This window comes from Leptonychotes weddellii, unplaced genomic scaffold (assembly GCF_054177405.1).
Source record: "Leptonychotes weddellii isolate Sample4059 unplaced genomic scaffold, ASM5417740v2 HiC_scaffold_1722, whole genome shotgun sequence".
Taxonomy (NCBI): domain Eukaryota; kingdom Metazoa; phylum Chordata; class Mammalia; order Carnivora; family Phocidae; genus Leptonychotes; species Leptonychotes weddellii.
Window position 1 is genome coordinate 1 of NW_027755665.1, and position 13,840 is coordinate 13,840.

Here is a 13,840-nt window from a genome sequence, read left to right on the forward strand (position 1 = left end):
TTGTTAAGCGTCTGCCTTCGGCTCAGGTCATGATTCCAGGTCCTAGGATCGAGCCCCACATCGGGCTCCCTGCTCAGCGGGAAGCCTGCTTCTCCCTCTCCCACTCCCCCTGCTTGTATTCCCTCTCTCGCTGTGTCTCTCTCTGTCAAATAAATAAATAAAATCTTTAAAAAACAAAATTATTTGTTTACAGTTCTGGGCCTATAATATAGTAGTTAATTTTGAGCTTTGAAACTGATGGTAGGGCGCCTGGGTGGCTCAGTTGGTTAAGCGACTGCCTTCGGCTCAGGTCATGACCCTGGAGTCCCAGGATCAAGTCCCGCATCGGGCTCCCTGCTTAGCAGGGAGTCTCTTTCTCCCTTTGACCCTCCCCCCTCTTGTGTGCTCTCTCTCTCTCATTCTCTCTCTCAAAAAAATACATAAAATCTTTAAAAAAAAAAAAAAAAAGAAATTGATGGTATTGGGGCACCTGGCTGGCTCAGTTGGTAGAGCATGAGACTCTTGAACTTGGGGTGGTGAGTTCAATCCCCATGCTAGGGGTAGAATTTACTTTAAAAAACTAATTAATAATAAAATTCATGGTACTAGGTTTGGCAGGCCAAGTGATACAAAATAAATTACTGAATATGTTGAATATATTTCTTATTATTTTTAAGGCACTGTAAATGTTTTAGTGGACCCTGTATAGGTATAACTCAAGTCTTATGCCCTTGAGAAATTTACTTTCTAGTTGAGAATTTAAATATTAAAAGAAAAAATCCAAGATATTTATAAATTTAAGATAAGGCCTATTCTTGGGGTGCCTGGCTGGCTCAGTCAGTGGAGCATATGACTCTTGATATTGGGGTTGTGGGTTGGAGCCCCATGTTGGGTGTAGAGATTACTTAAAAATAAAATCTTTAAAAACAAAAGGGGTGCCTGGGTGGCTCAGTCGTTAAGCGTCTGCCTTCTGCTCAGGTCATGATTCCAGGGTCCTGGGATCGAGCCCTGCATCGGGTTCCCTGCTCCTTGGGAAGCCTGCTTCTCCCTCTCCCACTCCCCCTGCTTGTGTTCCCTCTCTCACTGTGTCTCTCTCTGTCAAATAAATAAATAAATAAAATCTTTTTAAAAAAAAAAGATAAGATGTATTGCTGTTAACTAAGAAAAGTCTGATTTCAAATAAATAACCTTTGCATGAGGACGCATATGCACGTTGACAAGACGTTATGTCAGTATTCATTTAGAGTTTTACCATAGGACCTCTCTAACAACTGGTGAACTAATTGATTATTTAAATGCAGAGAAGGAATTTATGCTATAATGTCCATTCAAGGAAATTAGCAATTATCCTCAGTAGTTCATATAAAAATAATTATCCTCGGGGCACCTGGGTGGCTCAGTCGTTAAGCGTCTGCCTTCGGCTCAGGTCACGATCGAACCCCACATGGGGCTCCTGCTCAGCGGGAAGCCTGCTTCTCCCTCTCCCACTCCCCCTGCTTGTGTTCCCTCTCTTGCTGTCTCTCTGTCTGTCAGATAAATAAATAATATCTTTAAAAATATATATATATCCTCAAGTGAAATATGTCCATAGGAGAATCCTGTATATTTACTCAGATAAAACTGTCAAGTAGAGGCACCTGGGTGGCTCAGTCAGTTAAGCGTCTGCCTTCAGACGCTTCAGATCCCTAGGGTCCTGGGATCGAGCCCGAATCGGGCTCCCTACTCAGCGGGGAGCCTGCTTCTCCCTGTCCCTCTGCTGCTCCCCCTGCTTGTGCTCTCTCTCTCTCTTTCAAATAAATAAATAAAATCTTAAAATAAATAAATAAATAGAATGGCCCTATGGTTCCATTCTGTTTTCCATGAGAGCCAAAACAAGGTAGTTTACCTCCTTGTTTCCCTTTGTTTGTCAGAACACCGGGTATATGATGCTGGCTATAGTTTTATGATTGTGTGTTCTAAAGAAAACACCTTTTTGAGTCATGCAGCTGCAGCCCACCATGAAGCATGCTGGAATTGGAGGTCTTGGTGTTTCTTTGAGGTAGTGGATGTTGGGAGAGGAAGATAACTAACCAAATTACAGTTTGGAGTTTCTGATTTGAGTAGTACCCTGACACTATGCCCTGGTATTTAAACTACTTAGTCCCTCACTCAAGTTGTAGCACCTCAAATTTCATAGGCTTGTTGCTTATACCATGTATTATACAGAGTTCTAGTACTTTCTTTTGCAACCCTCAGGTTTTTCCTAGTCAGCATTTAATTCAGGTCTTTTAGTTTCAGTTTAGTTGTCCCAGATGAATTTCTGGAGTGATTTTGTTAAATAAATATATAATATTAAAAATTATGGGGCACCTGGGTGGCTCAGTTGGTTAAGCGACTGCCTTCGGCTCAGGTCAGAGTCCTGGGATCAAGTCCCACATCGGGCTCCCGGCTCAGTGGGGAGCCTGCTTCTCCCTCTGACCCTCTCCTCTCTCATGTTGTTTCTGTCTCTTTCGCTCTCTGATAAATAAAATCTTTTAAAAAAATTTTTTTAATTAAAAATTATGTAACGCTTTTCATCTTCAGATAAAGTATTCATTAACTATTAGCTATAGTTACATGTATCTATATTACTTGCTAGAGATAAGGGTAAAACAGGATTAAGCCCTAGGTCAAAGACAGTGTTCATTTTAGAATCTGATTTAGAACCAATTCTTAAGGATTTTTTAAAAATTTATTTATTTTATTTATTTATTAGAGAGAGAGAAAGAACCCGAGCTGGGGGAGGAGCAGAGGGAGAGGGACAAACAGACTCCATGCTGAGAGTGAGCCCAGCTGGGAGCTCGATCTCACAACCCTGAGATCATGACCTGAGCCGAAATCAAGAGTTAGACTAACCGACTGAGCCACCCAGGAGCCCCTCTTTAACCAATTCCTAAGGTAAGGCACAGGCAATTGGAGTCAACAGAAAACTTAGGGGTTTTTTTGTTTTTTTGTTTTTTTAAGATTTTACTTATTTATTTGACAGAGAGAGAATGAGAGAGAGAGAGCACATGAGAGGGGAGAGGGTCAGAGGGAGAAGCAGACTCCCTGCCGAGCAGGGAGCCCGATGCGGGACTTGATCCAGGGACTCCAGGATCATGACCTGAGCCGAAGGCAGTCGCTTAACCAACTGAGCCACCCAGGCGCCCCCAGAAAACTTCGTTTTTAACACAGCTGTCACGACCCTCTCCCCTTCATAAGGCCTGGTAATAAGAAACAAAATTATTGGGTCTTAGTTCCACCTCTATTTCTTGTACCTTATTAAGTTTAAAAAATGTTTGGATTTAAAGTATATAAAGTTCTCCCCTTTTACCCATAAAACTTTTATAATAACCAGTTTTTTGTCCAGAATTTAAAAATCTATACTTTTGTACAAGATACCTACTTCATTATCAAGAAGTTGTCAGATACCTTGGGGCGCCTGGGTGGCTCAGATGGTTAAGCATCTGCCTTTGGCTCAGGTCATGATCCCAGGGTCCTGGGATTGAGTCCCGAACCGGCCCCCCTGCCCCTTGGGGAGCCTGCTTCTCCCTCTGCCTCCCTCTCTCTTTCTCTCTCTCTCTCTGTCTCTCATGAATAAATAAATAAAATCTTTAAAAAAAAAAAGAGTTGTCAAATATCTTAAAAAAAATTTTTTTTTTATTTACATGGGGCTTGAACTCACAACCCTGAGATCAAGACCTGAGCTGAGATCAAAGGTCAGACGCTTAACTGACTGAGCCACCCAGGTGCCCCACAATTATCTTTTTTAAGTTTAAGATATACAGCATGACTTGCCTTACATATATTGGGGTCAATTATTTTTTATAATCTAATAGTCCTGGTTTTTTGTTGTTGTTTTTTTTTTTATGCCCACTGAGTTTGAAACAGATTTTGTGTTTATACAAGCATTTTAACAGCATCAAAACTTTGTAAATGGAGAACATTAATTTGTGGTACTTACACTATTGCACTTACTCATTTTTGCCTTCTAAAAGAGGATTATTATTGGATTTAAAGGACTGTTTTTAGAAAACTATAACAGAAGTACAGAAAGCAAAACCTGCAGCTAATGAACAAAGCAGGCTTTGTCAGAGCACACCCACAACTTCCCTTGGAAACACTGCAAAGTTCTGACCTTCGGGAAATAGAACTGGGCAAAGCACTGCAGAAGATAGTCAGGGTCTCTCTCTGTACATACAGGGACAGTTAGGTCTGGGATTCCAACTCCAGTAAAATAGTTTTCTGATCATGGGGCATCAAGGGCATCAAGACGGGATGCCCTTGGCAACTTGATATGTACACTTTTTTGATAAAGATTCCAAGTTGAGAGTAAGATTTTTGTTTTTGTTTTTTTAAAGATTTTATTTATTTGACAGAGAGAGAGACAGCGAACACAAGCAGGGGGAAGGGGAGAAGAAGAAGCAGGCCTCCCACCGAGCAGGGAGCCCGACACGGGCCTCAATCCCAGGACCCTGGGATCATGACGTGAGCCGAAGGCAGATGCTTAACGAGTGAGCCACCCAGGTGCCCTGAGAGTAAGGTTTTATAGTGAGGTGCCAGAAAATAATATATTCTCTCATGGAAAAAAGGCTTAAACTTTCCAAAGTTTTCCTGCAAGTAGAAAAAGGTGCAATTGAGAAAATCCACCGGAGCAGAGAGAAGGGACACTAATTTTTGGTTGGTAGTCCACATTTGATAACCGAAAATCCTGTAAGGAGTCCATGACAGACCCCTATACTATTGCTTCCTCCTCATTGCTGATTACATGTGGGAAGTGTGCCTGTTCCTTCTTTCTCAGAAGAAAGCACACCCAGATGAGTATGAAAAATATTTCTTTTTTTTTTTTTTAAAGATTTTATTTCTTTATTTGACAGAGAGAGACACAGCGAGAGAGGGTACACAAGCAGGGGGAGTGGGAGAGGGAGAAGCAGGCTTCCCGCTGAGCAGGGAGCCCGATGCGGGGCTCGATCCCAGGACCCTGGGATCATGACCTGAGCCGAAGGCAGGCGCTTAACGACTGAGCCACCCAGGCGACCCTGAAAAATATTTCTGATAATTCTCATGACCACATAATGCCAAGTGTTTTTCTTCAAAGTGTTATGAAGTAGTTTGTTTTTAATTAACCTACCTTTTATTTATTCCTCTGTTAATATTGTTACATAGCTACATTAAATTTTATTCATCCAACAATCTCCTCATTGATTTTGCCTCCGAATGACCATATATTTCTAAATCACCTTGCCCAAATGACTCCATCATCATGAACTTGAGAACCCATAACTACCAATTTCAGAGCAAAATGAGTCAGATGGTGATGGAAAAGGAATGTAAAAAAGAGGAAATATTATAATACCGTTATTTTTTAAAGCAATATATTCCTATATAAAAGTTAAAAAAACAGAGGATAATTAGTGAATGAGAGGTATATGAAAGGTCAAAAAGGAAAAACAAAAACACGAACATAGAGATGGAGAATGGAAAGGCAGAGAGAAAGAAAGTTCCAGACTAGAACTTATTAAAATTCTTTGGTCTTGGGGCACCTGGGTGGCTCAGTCTGTTAAGTGACTGACTCTTGATTTCGGCTCAGGTCATGATCTCAGGGTTGTGAGATCGAGCCCCATGTGGAGCTATATGCTGGGCATGGAGCCTGCTTGGGATGCTCTCTTTCCTTTCCCCTTGCCCCTCCCCCCTCTAAAAATAAATTAAAATAAAATTATTTGGTATTGTGCCTAATTTAAGGACATGTGCTAATTATAATTAGCTGGCTGCTTTAATATGATACATGGTAAAGGATTTTAGTGAAGACAGAAACAGCTTTTATGTTGATCAAGAAATACGAAGTATTACTACTTGAAAGGTTTTTTTTTAAAAGATTTTCTTTATTTATTTGACAGTTTATAGGTGTGCTCTTGAATAATGGCTTAAAGTTGAGTTTCCAGAGCACTCCCAGACTAGTGCCATACCTGAGAGTATGACTTCAAGCCCTATCTCGCTCCCTCACATACTCTATCAAAGCATGAAGAATTTGTCTGTCTCAACTTAAAAGCAAGATCTAAAGAATTATGGTACAAAGTAGTCAGTGAGAAAAGACTCCAAATACAGAATATGGTTTATAAATAAAAAGAAAAATCAGTAATCTGATGTAAAAATTATGTGCAATACTGATCCAAATCCAGAAGTTGATTGCTACATCCAATTTAAATACAAAGTAATGACTTCTAAGAGAAGTAAACAAAAAATTTATAAAGAACCTATTGAAATTTGAAGTAATTATAATGAGGTGGCAAATTCATTTATAAGGAGGCTTCAGTAAGAAACCTAATTTTAGACTTTCTACCCTTCATAAATTTTGATAGTGAGCAATATTTGAGATGAATACCAAACTTGTTAAATTATATAAAATAGAGATTGGGGGTACCTGGTGGCTTGGTCAGTTGAGCATCTCACTCTTGGTTTCAGCCGGGGTCATGATCTCCTGGTCATGGGATCGAGCCCTGCGTTGGGCTCTGCATTCAGTGCAGTGTCTGCTCCAGGTTCTCTCTCTCTCCATCTTCCTGTCCCCCTGCTCATGTTCTCTCTCTCTCTTTCTCAAATAAATAAAATCTTTAAAATAGAGATTAATACCAGTCATCATGTTGTTGTAAAAATTAAATCATATTATGTGCCAGCTTAGTAAATTATATTCTAAAAACTTTTGTTAATGAATGAAACCGGATGTTGGAAAGACTTGTAAGATTTCAGCTTAATCTTTATTCTGAAGGCAGCATGATTGAAAGGATAGTAGACTTTTAAAGTCGCCTGGGTGGCTCAGTTGGTTGAGTGTCTTCGACTTAGGTCATGATCCCGGAGTCCCAAGATTGAGTCCCACATCGGGCTCCCTGCTCGGTGGGGAGTCTCCTTCTCCCTCTGCCCTTCACCCTGCTCCTGCTTGTGCTCTCTCTCTCTTTTTCAAATAAATAAATACAGTCAGATACTTGGATTTGAATCCCACCTATATTTATTTTTTTTTTAAATAAATAAATAGGGGTACCTGGGTGGCTCAGTCGTTAAGCGTCTGCCTTCGGCTCAGGTCATGATCCCAGGGTCCTGGGATCGAGCCCCGCATTGGGCTCCCTGCTCGGTGGGAGGCCCGCTTCTCCCTCTCCCACTACCCCTGCTTGTGTTCCTGCTTTAGCTGTCTCTCTCTGCCAAATAAATAAATAAAATTTAAAAATAAATAAAAATAAATAAATAAAGTCAGAGACTTGGATTTGAATCCCACCTATATTATGCTATAGGCAAAGAGAAAGCATCAAAAGAATGAAATATACAAAGAAAAGCAGTCCAGTGGGAGGGAAAAGGCCAATTAAATGACATTTATAAGGTGTTGCAATTAAATAAACAAAATAACTCAAATCCCAACTGAAAATACTATACCCAGTGAAAATATCCTTCAAAAATGATGATATAAAATTATCCTAATTGTAGGGGCACCTGGGTGGCTCAGTCAGTTAAGCGTTCATCATCTCTCACCAGGATTTCTGCAGGAGTCCACAAGCCTCCAGCCTTGCCTCTCTCCACATGCCACTCTTCTTTCCACACTCAAGCCCGAGTTGCAAATCTAACCACATCACTCCCAAATTAAATTCTATAGTAGATTCCCATGGGGCACCTGGGTAGCTCAGTCAGTTAAGCATCTGGCTCTTGATTTCGGCTCAGGTTATGATCTCAGGGTCCTGAGATCAAGCCCCACATCGGGCTCTACACTCAGTGCCAGAGTCTGCTTGAGATTCTCTCTACCTCTCCTCCCCCCACCCCTGTGTGCTCACATGTGCGTGCGCTCTCTCTCTCTCAAAATAAATAAATAAATAAAATCTTTTTAAAAATTATCCTAATTATAAGCACAGGATTACAGAAATAAAGATTATTTGAGAAAGCAAATATGTAAGAAATATAAAAGAATATCATTTGTTAAAACAACAACAATAATAATGTTTGCTGTGGTTTATTGTTATGTCTATGTAGAAATAAAATATAACAACACAGTAAATAGAGTTGAAATGTTTCAAGTTTCTTGCATTGTTTGTTAAGTAAATAAAGCACTAACACTGTAGATTCTAATAAGTCAAGGATGCACAGAACAAATCAGAGCAATAGAAAATAAATAGCAAAACAGTAGACTTAAACCCAACTGTGTCAGGAAAAACATTAAATATAAATGTACTAAGCATTCTAAAGATTTTTATTTATTTATTTGACAGAGAGACACAGCGAGAGAGGGAACACAAGCTGAGGGAATGGGAGAGGGAGAAGCAGGCTTCCTGCCGAGCAGGGAGCCTGATGTAGGGCTCGATCCCAGGACCCTGGGACCATGACCTGAGCCGAAGGCAGACGCTTAACGACTGAGCCACCCAGGCGCCCCTATACTAAGCATTCTAAAGGACAACAGTTGTCAAACTAGATAGAAAAACAAAATCAAGGCAAAGTGTTATTAGATTGACACAAGGAATTTCATAATGATAAAAGGGTAATTTAACAAAGATATAATAACTTTAAATTTGTACATACCCAATAATGTAGCTTTAAAGTATATAAAGCAAAAAATTAATAGAACTAAAAAGAGAAAGAGACAAATCCATTTTCATAGGTAGAGCTATTAATATACCTCTCTCAGTAACTGATAGAACAAGCTAACAAAAAAGAAAGAATGTTAATGATTTGTATAATGTGATTAAACGACTTGACTTCATAGGCAGATGTAGAACACTACCCCCTAAACTGCACGATATACCATATTTCCAAGTGTACATTAACGTAATTAAATCTGGAAGACGAATAACTAGCTCCCTGGCTAGATTGGCTGTATCTCATTGAGGAACTTGACAGACAGGAACTTGTCTGTGATCCGTTCTCACCTAACACCCCTCAAGCTTTCTGGCTGTTTTTCTTTGTAAAAGTATCACATAGCACTCACCTCTTCTTTCATATTGTTAATTTGTTGTTTTGTTTTTTGAGTTTTTATATTCTCTTCCCTGTTACTTTTAATCAAACAGGCATTTTCCTGTGTATCATTTGGAACTGAGTAACGTCTATTCGGTGGGTGGGTTAGCAGGATATTTCAAATTTCAGTTCCTCCTTTTGCCTCTAGCAAGTAAGATGACTATGAACACCTGGTGGTGCTTAGCTCCATTTCTGAAAGTGTCATCATTAACATATGCTAAATATTATATTATATGATATATCTGCAATGTCTTGAGGTCTCATTGACATTTTATAATTGGGAGTTTACAGTCTTAAAGCACTGACTCTTAAAAGGGATACCACGTATTCACCCACATGCCACTCCTGGGGGTGCATCCCGGGTACCACTGAGGGGAAATTGCTGTGACAGGAGTTGTTCTGATGTCTCTGCAAGTAAACTTATACAAATACGGTCTGGCGTTATAATAACTAGATTCTCTTGCATTTCATGGAAGGAATTAGAGTAGTTGAGACCCAGGATGTGTTCAAGTAAATCATGCAACTAGGAAGAAAAGAGTCATTGTCCTCTCGTCTCCATCTGTTGCACTTCAGTAGCCAGAACCCTGTTTGGCCTAAGTCATCAATACACAGCAAAATAATGCATCCAGCAGTCACTGCTGCAGTCACTCTGATCATGACAATTGTGTAAATCTGACTTTCATCAGCAAGTTTCCCTAGACTCACATCTATCAACTGAAAAAGATTGGATTTGGCAACTGTTTCTTTTTTTTTTTTTTTTTAAAGATTTTATTTATTTATTTGAGATAGAGAGCATGAGGGGGGGAGGGTCAGAGGGAGAAGCAGACTCCCCGCTGAGCAGGGAGCCTGATGTGGGACTCGATCCCGGGACTCCAGGATCATGACCTGAGCCGAAGGCAGTCGCTTAACCAACTGAGCCACCCAGGCGCCCTTGGCAACTGTTTCTTAAGAAAAAATAATAAATTCTTGTTGATTGTGTATTTTATTAAAAACTACAGTTTGTTTTTTTAAAGATTTTATTTATTCATTTGAGACACAGAAATACAGTGAGAGAGAGAGAGAGAGAGAGCATGAGCAGGGAGAGAGGCAGAGGGAAAGGGAGAAGCAGGCTCTCCACCGAGCCAGGAGCCCGATGTGGGGCTCGATGCCAGGACCCTGGGATCATGACCCAAGCCGAAGGCAGACGCTTAACCATCTGAGCCACCCAGGCGCCCCGAAAAACTACAGTTTTAAAGGAAACTTTTTTTAGTGCATATATTATGCCCATTTAGCCCCCCAAAAAAGAGCGTTATTTGCTTCAGATGTAAAATTGTGTACAATAAGCATGTTAACTTATTACATGTGATAATATAGTATGTGGTCCTTGATGTATTTCTGTAAAGTAAAGGTTCCACTTTAATTCCAGGATGGTTATTCCACATGACTCTTTTTTTCTTCTCCTCTAGACTTCTCCAGAGAACCCTGGGACAGTAGGTGGAGTGCAAAGCTGTATTGTGTTGCCTTCCTGCTTTTTTTGTTGCTTTCCTGCTTTTATTTATTTTATTATTATTATTTTTGGCCCAGTCTTGGCTGCTCCTTTCTCTGCCACTAAAGCTAACTAACTAAACCCTGCATGTGTGGTCATTATGAGGGATTCATTTCATTTTCATTTCAGTCCCGCACATATACCGTGCCAGTTATGGTTTTTGTCATATCCTTAAGATCATGATTGTCCCTAATGTACTATTGTGATAAGCAAACTGGAATCCCACCTCTTCTTTCCAAAAAGATTACACTTTAAAGCACTCTCTGTAATGCCCCAGCTCCAGGCTCCTTCCAGTGCTCCAAACTTAGGGTCTTGTGAAGGGAAAAAATAATCTGAAAAACAGATACAAGTAAGGTGTTAACATTTTACCCCCTCTGAACTATTAATGTCCTGAAAGAGGAGGGCAGGGGGAGGGGAGTGTTTAGTAGAGAATGATGACTCACTCACTAAAGAGGGAACTCCCCATTTCAGTGACACCAGAGGCAGTAATGTTAGCTGGGGAGGCCTCCCCTGTGCCGAGAGGTTGAGAATGGCAACAGCAATAGGCCGCACTGGGGCAAGGTCTCATGCATATTGAAAAGACGTGTATGTGTGTGTGTGTGTGTGCGTGCCTTTAAGAGATTTTGAGCTGGTTATGATCATCTCATTGAATTTTTGTCCTAAAATGATGTCAGCTTGGTTTGGTTCCTTTTCCCTCTTAGTAATTTATCTGCTATGGATTTTGATGTTTGGTGTCCGTGTGATGTCAAGGAATCTGTCTGCATGATTGTTTATCATTGCTCTGATCCTTTTGAACTACCACAGGAAGGGACCTTTTAAAAATTATGCTGACATAATAAATTGGCTGTTCTTTTCCCTGTGTGCCTTTCACTATACTACAGAAGAAGCAAGCCAGCCCACCGCAGACCCAGGCATGGTCATGGACAGTGTGGAAGCAGGAGACACAACGCCTCCCACCAAAAGGAAGAGCAAGTTCTCAGGCTTTGGCAAGATCTTCAAGCCCTGGAAATGGCGGAAAAAAAAAAGTAGTGATAAATTCAAAGAGACATCAGAAGGTGAGACATTAAGATTTAAATATATGTTCTGAGTTACAGAGTTTCTTATTTTAGAAGTATCTAACTTTCTCATTCTCTTCCCAAGCTTCTATAACCCCCTGTTTGAAGAGGGAATTCAGTCTTTTAGGAATAAAACCAAGTGGTCACTCATTAAGTCTTATATACTATAGTCTCATCCCCAGATTGCTATTTTGATGGGATTAAAGTTTATCAAGTGGTGAATGGAGTTCCTGAATGGTAGAAAATCTAAGATGCTTTTTTTCCTACTCTGACCACTTTCAGAAAAAGTTCATCAACAAATACCTTATTACTGAAATGACAATTTTTTTTTTAAAGATTTTATTTATTTATTTGACAGAGAGAGAGCGAGAGAGGGAACACAAGCAGGGGGAGTGGGAGAGGGAGAAGCAGGCCTCCCGCCAAGCAGGGAGCCCGATGCGGGGCTCGATCCCAGGACCCTGGGATCATGACCTGAGCCGAAGGCAGAGCTTAACAACTGAGCCACCCAGGAGCCCCTACTGAAATGACAATTAAAGAAAGAGCTAAAATTATATAAGGATAGTTCCTTTTGAAAATGCTGCATTCCTAATAACATAGGATATGAAAGAAATTATTTTTAAATTTGAAGTTAGTTTTCCTGTTCTTTACAGAGAACAGAAAATTGAACCACTTTATTCTTTTACCTGTTGAGTTAGAATGCTTAAAATTGACCTTTAACTGACACATTTCTGAGTGCTGTTTTCCAATTTAATATTAAGTTTTAGAGCGAAAAATATCTATGCGAAAACCGAGAGAAGAGCTGGTTAAAAGAGGGGTTCTGTTGGAAGACTCTGAACAGGGTGAGTTTATAAATAAAATACTGTATGTCTGTCTCTATACACTTAGTGTTTGATTCTGACTAGGCATTTGAATTTTCTTTTGTTATTGCTGTTGGGAGGGAGGGGAGATTTTTTAAAGCTGTTCATACATCTAGAGTATTTTTTTTTCAAACTTCTACAAAAGAGAAAAAGACAGCTCAGTAGAAGAGTCTACAAAAGCACTGGACAGGGGCGCATGGGTGGCTCAGTTGGTTAAGCGATTGCCTTCAGCTCAGGTCATGATCCTGGAGTCCCGGGATCGAGTCCCGCATCAGGCTCCCTGCTCAGCGGGGAGTCTGCTTCTCCCTCTGACCCTCCACCCTCTCATGTTCTCTCTCTCTATCTCATTCTCTCTCTCAAATAAATAAAAATCTTAAAAAAAAAAAAAAAAAGACCTGGGGCGCCTGGGTGGCTCAGTCGTTAAGCATCCGCCTTCGGCTCAGGTCATGGTCCCAGTGTCCTGGGATTGAGCCCCGCATCGGGCTCCCTGCTCCGCGGGAAGCCTGCTTCTCCCTCTCCCACTCCCCCTGCTTGTGTTCCCTCTCTCGCTGTGTCTCTCTCTGTCAAATAAATAAATAAAATCTTTAAAAATATATATTTGTTCATTTTTAGAGACAGAGCACATGTGAGCGGGGTGGGGGTGTGTGCAGGGAGCAGATGGAGAGGAGAGAAACAGACTCCTCTCTGAGCACAGAGCCCAACACAGGGCTCTGTCTCACGACCCTGAGATCATGACCTACACTGAAGTCAGACATTTAACCAACTGAGCCACCCAGGCACACCCTCTGGAAACATTTCTTTCTTTCTTTCTTTCTTATTTATTTAAATTCAATTAATTAACATATAGTGTATTATCAGTTTCACAGGTAGAGTTCAGTGATTCATCGGTTGCATATAACACCCAGTGCTCGTTCCATCACACACCCTCCTTAATGCCCATCACCCAGTTACTCCATCCCCCCACGCACCTCCCCTCCAGCAATCCTCAGTTTGTTTCCTGTAGTTTTTTTAAATTTTTTATTATTATTTAGTTAGTTTATTTTTATTTTTTTATTTTTTTTTGTTTCCTATAGTTGAGTCTCTTGAAATAAGTCAATCAGAGAAGGACAATTATCATATGATCTCATTGATATGAAGAATTTGAGTAACAAGACAGGATCATAGGGGAAGAGAGGGAAAAATGAAACAAGGTGAAACAAGAGAGGGAGACAAACCATAAGAGACAGGAAACAAACTCAGGGTTGCTGGAGTGGTGGGGGGTGAGAGGGATGGGGTGGCTGGGTGATGGACACTGGGGAAGGTATGTGCTATGGTGAGCGTTGTGAATTGTGTAAGACTGTTGAATCACAGACCTGTACCCCTGAAACAAATAATACATTATATGTTAATAAAAAAAAAGTCTGTTACAGTTTGTCTCCCTCTGTGATTTCATCATTTTATTTTTC

General features: G+C 40.5%; 1 non-coding gene across 1 annotated transcript; it reads left to right on the forward strand.

The window, feature by feature from the left end:
- Positions 1-8,207: 8,207 nt before the first annotated feature.
- Positions 8,208-12,731, forward strand: LOC102747096 (uncharacterized). Its single transcript, XR_014141883.1, has 3 exons — positions 8,208-10,431; positions 11,365-11,538; positions 12,297-12,731. It is a non-coding gene; the product is annotated as an uncharacterized LOC102747096 (transcript).
- The last annotated feature ends 1,109 nt before the right edge of the window (positions 12,732-13,840 follow it).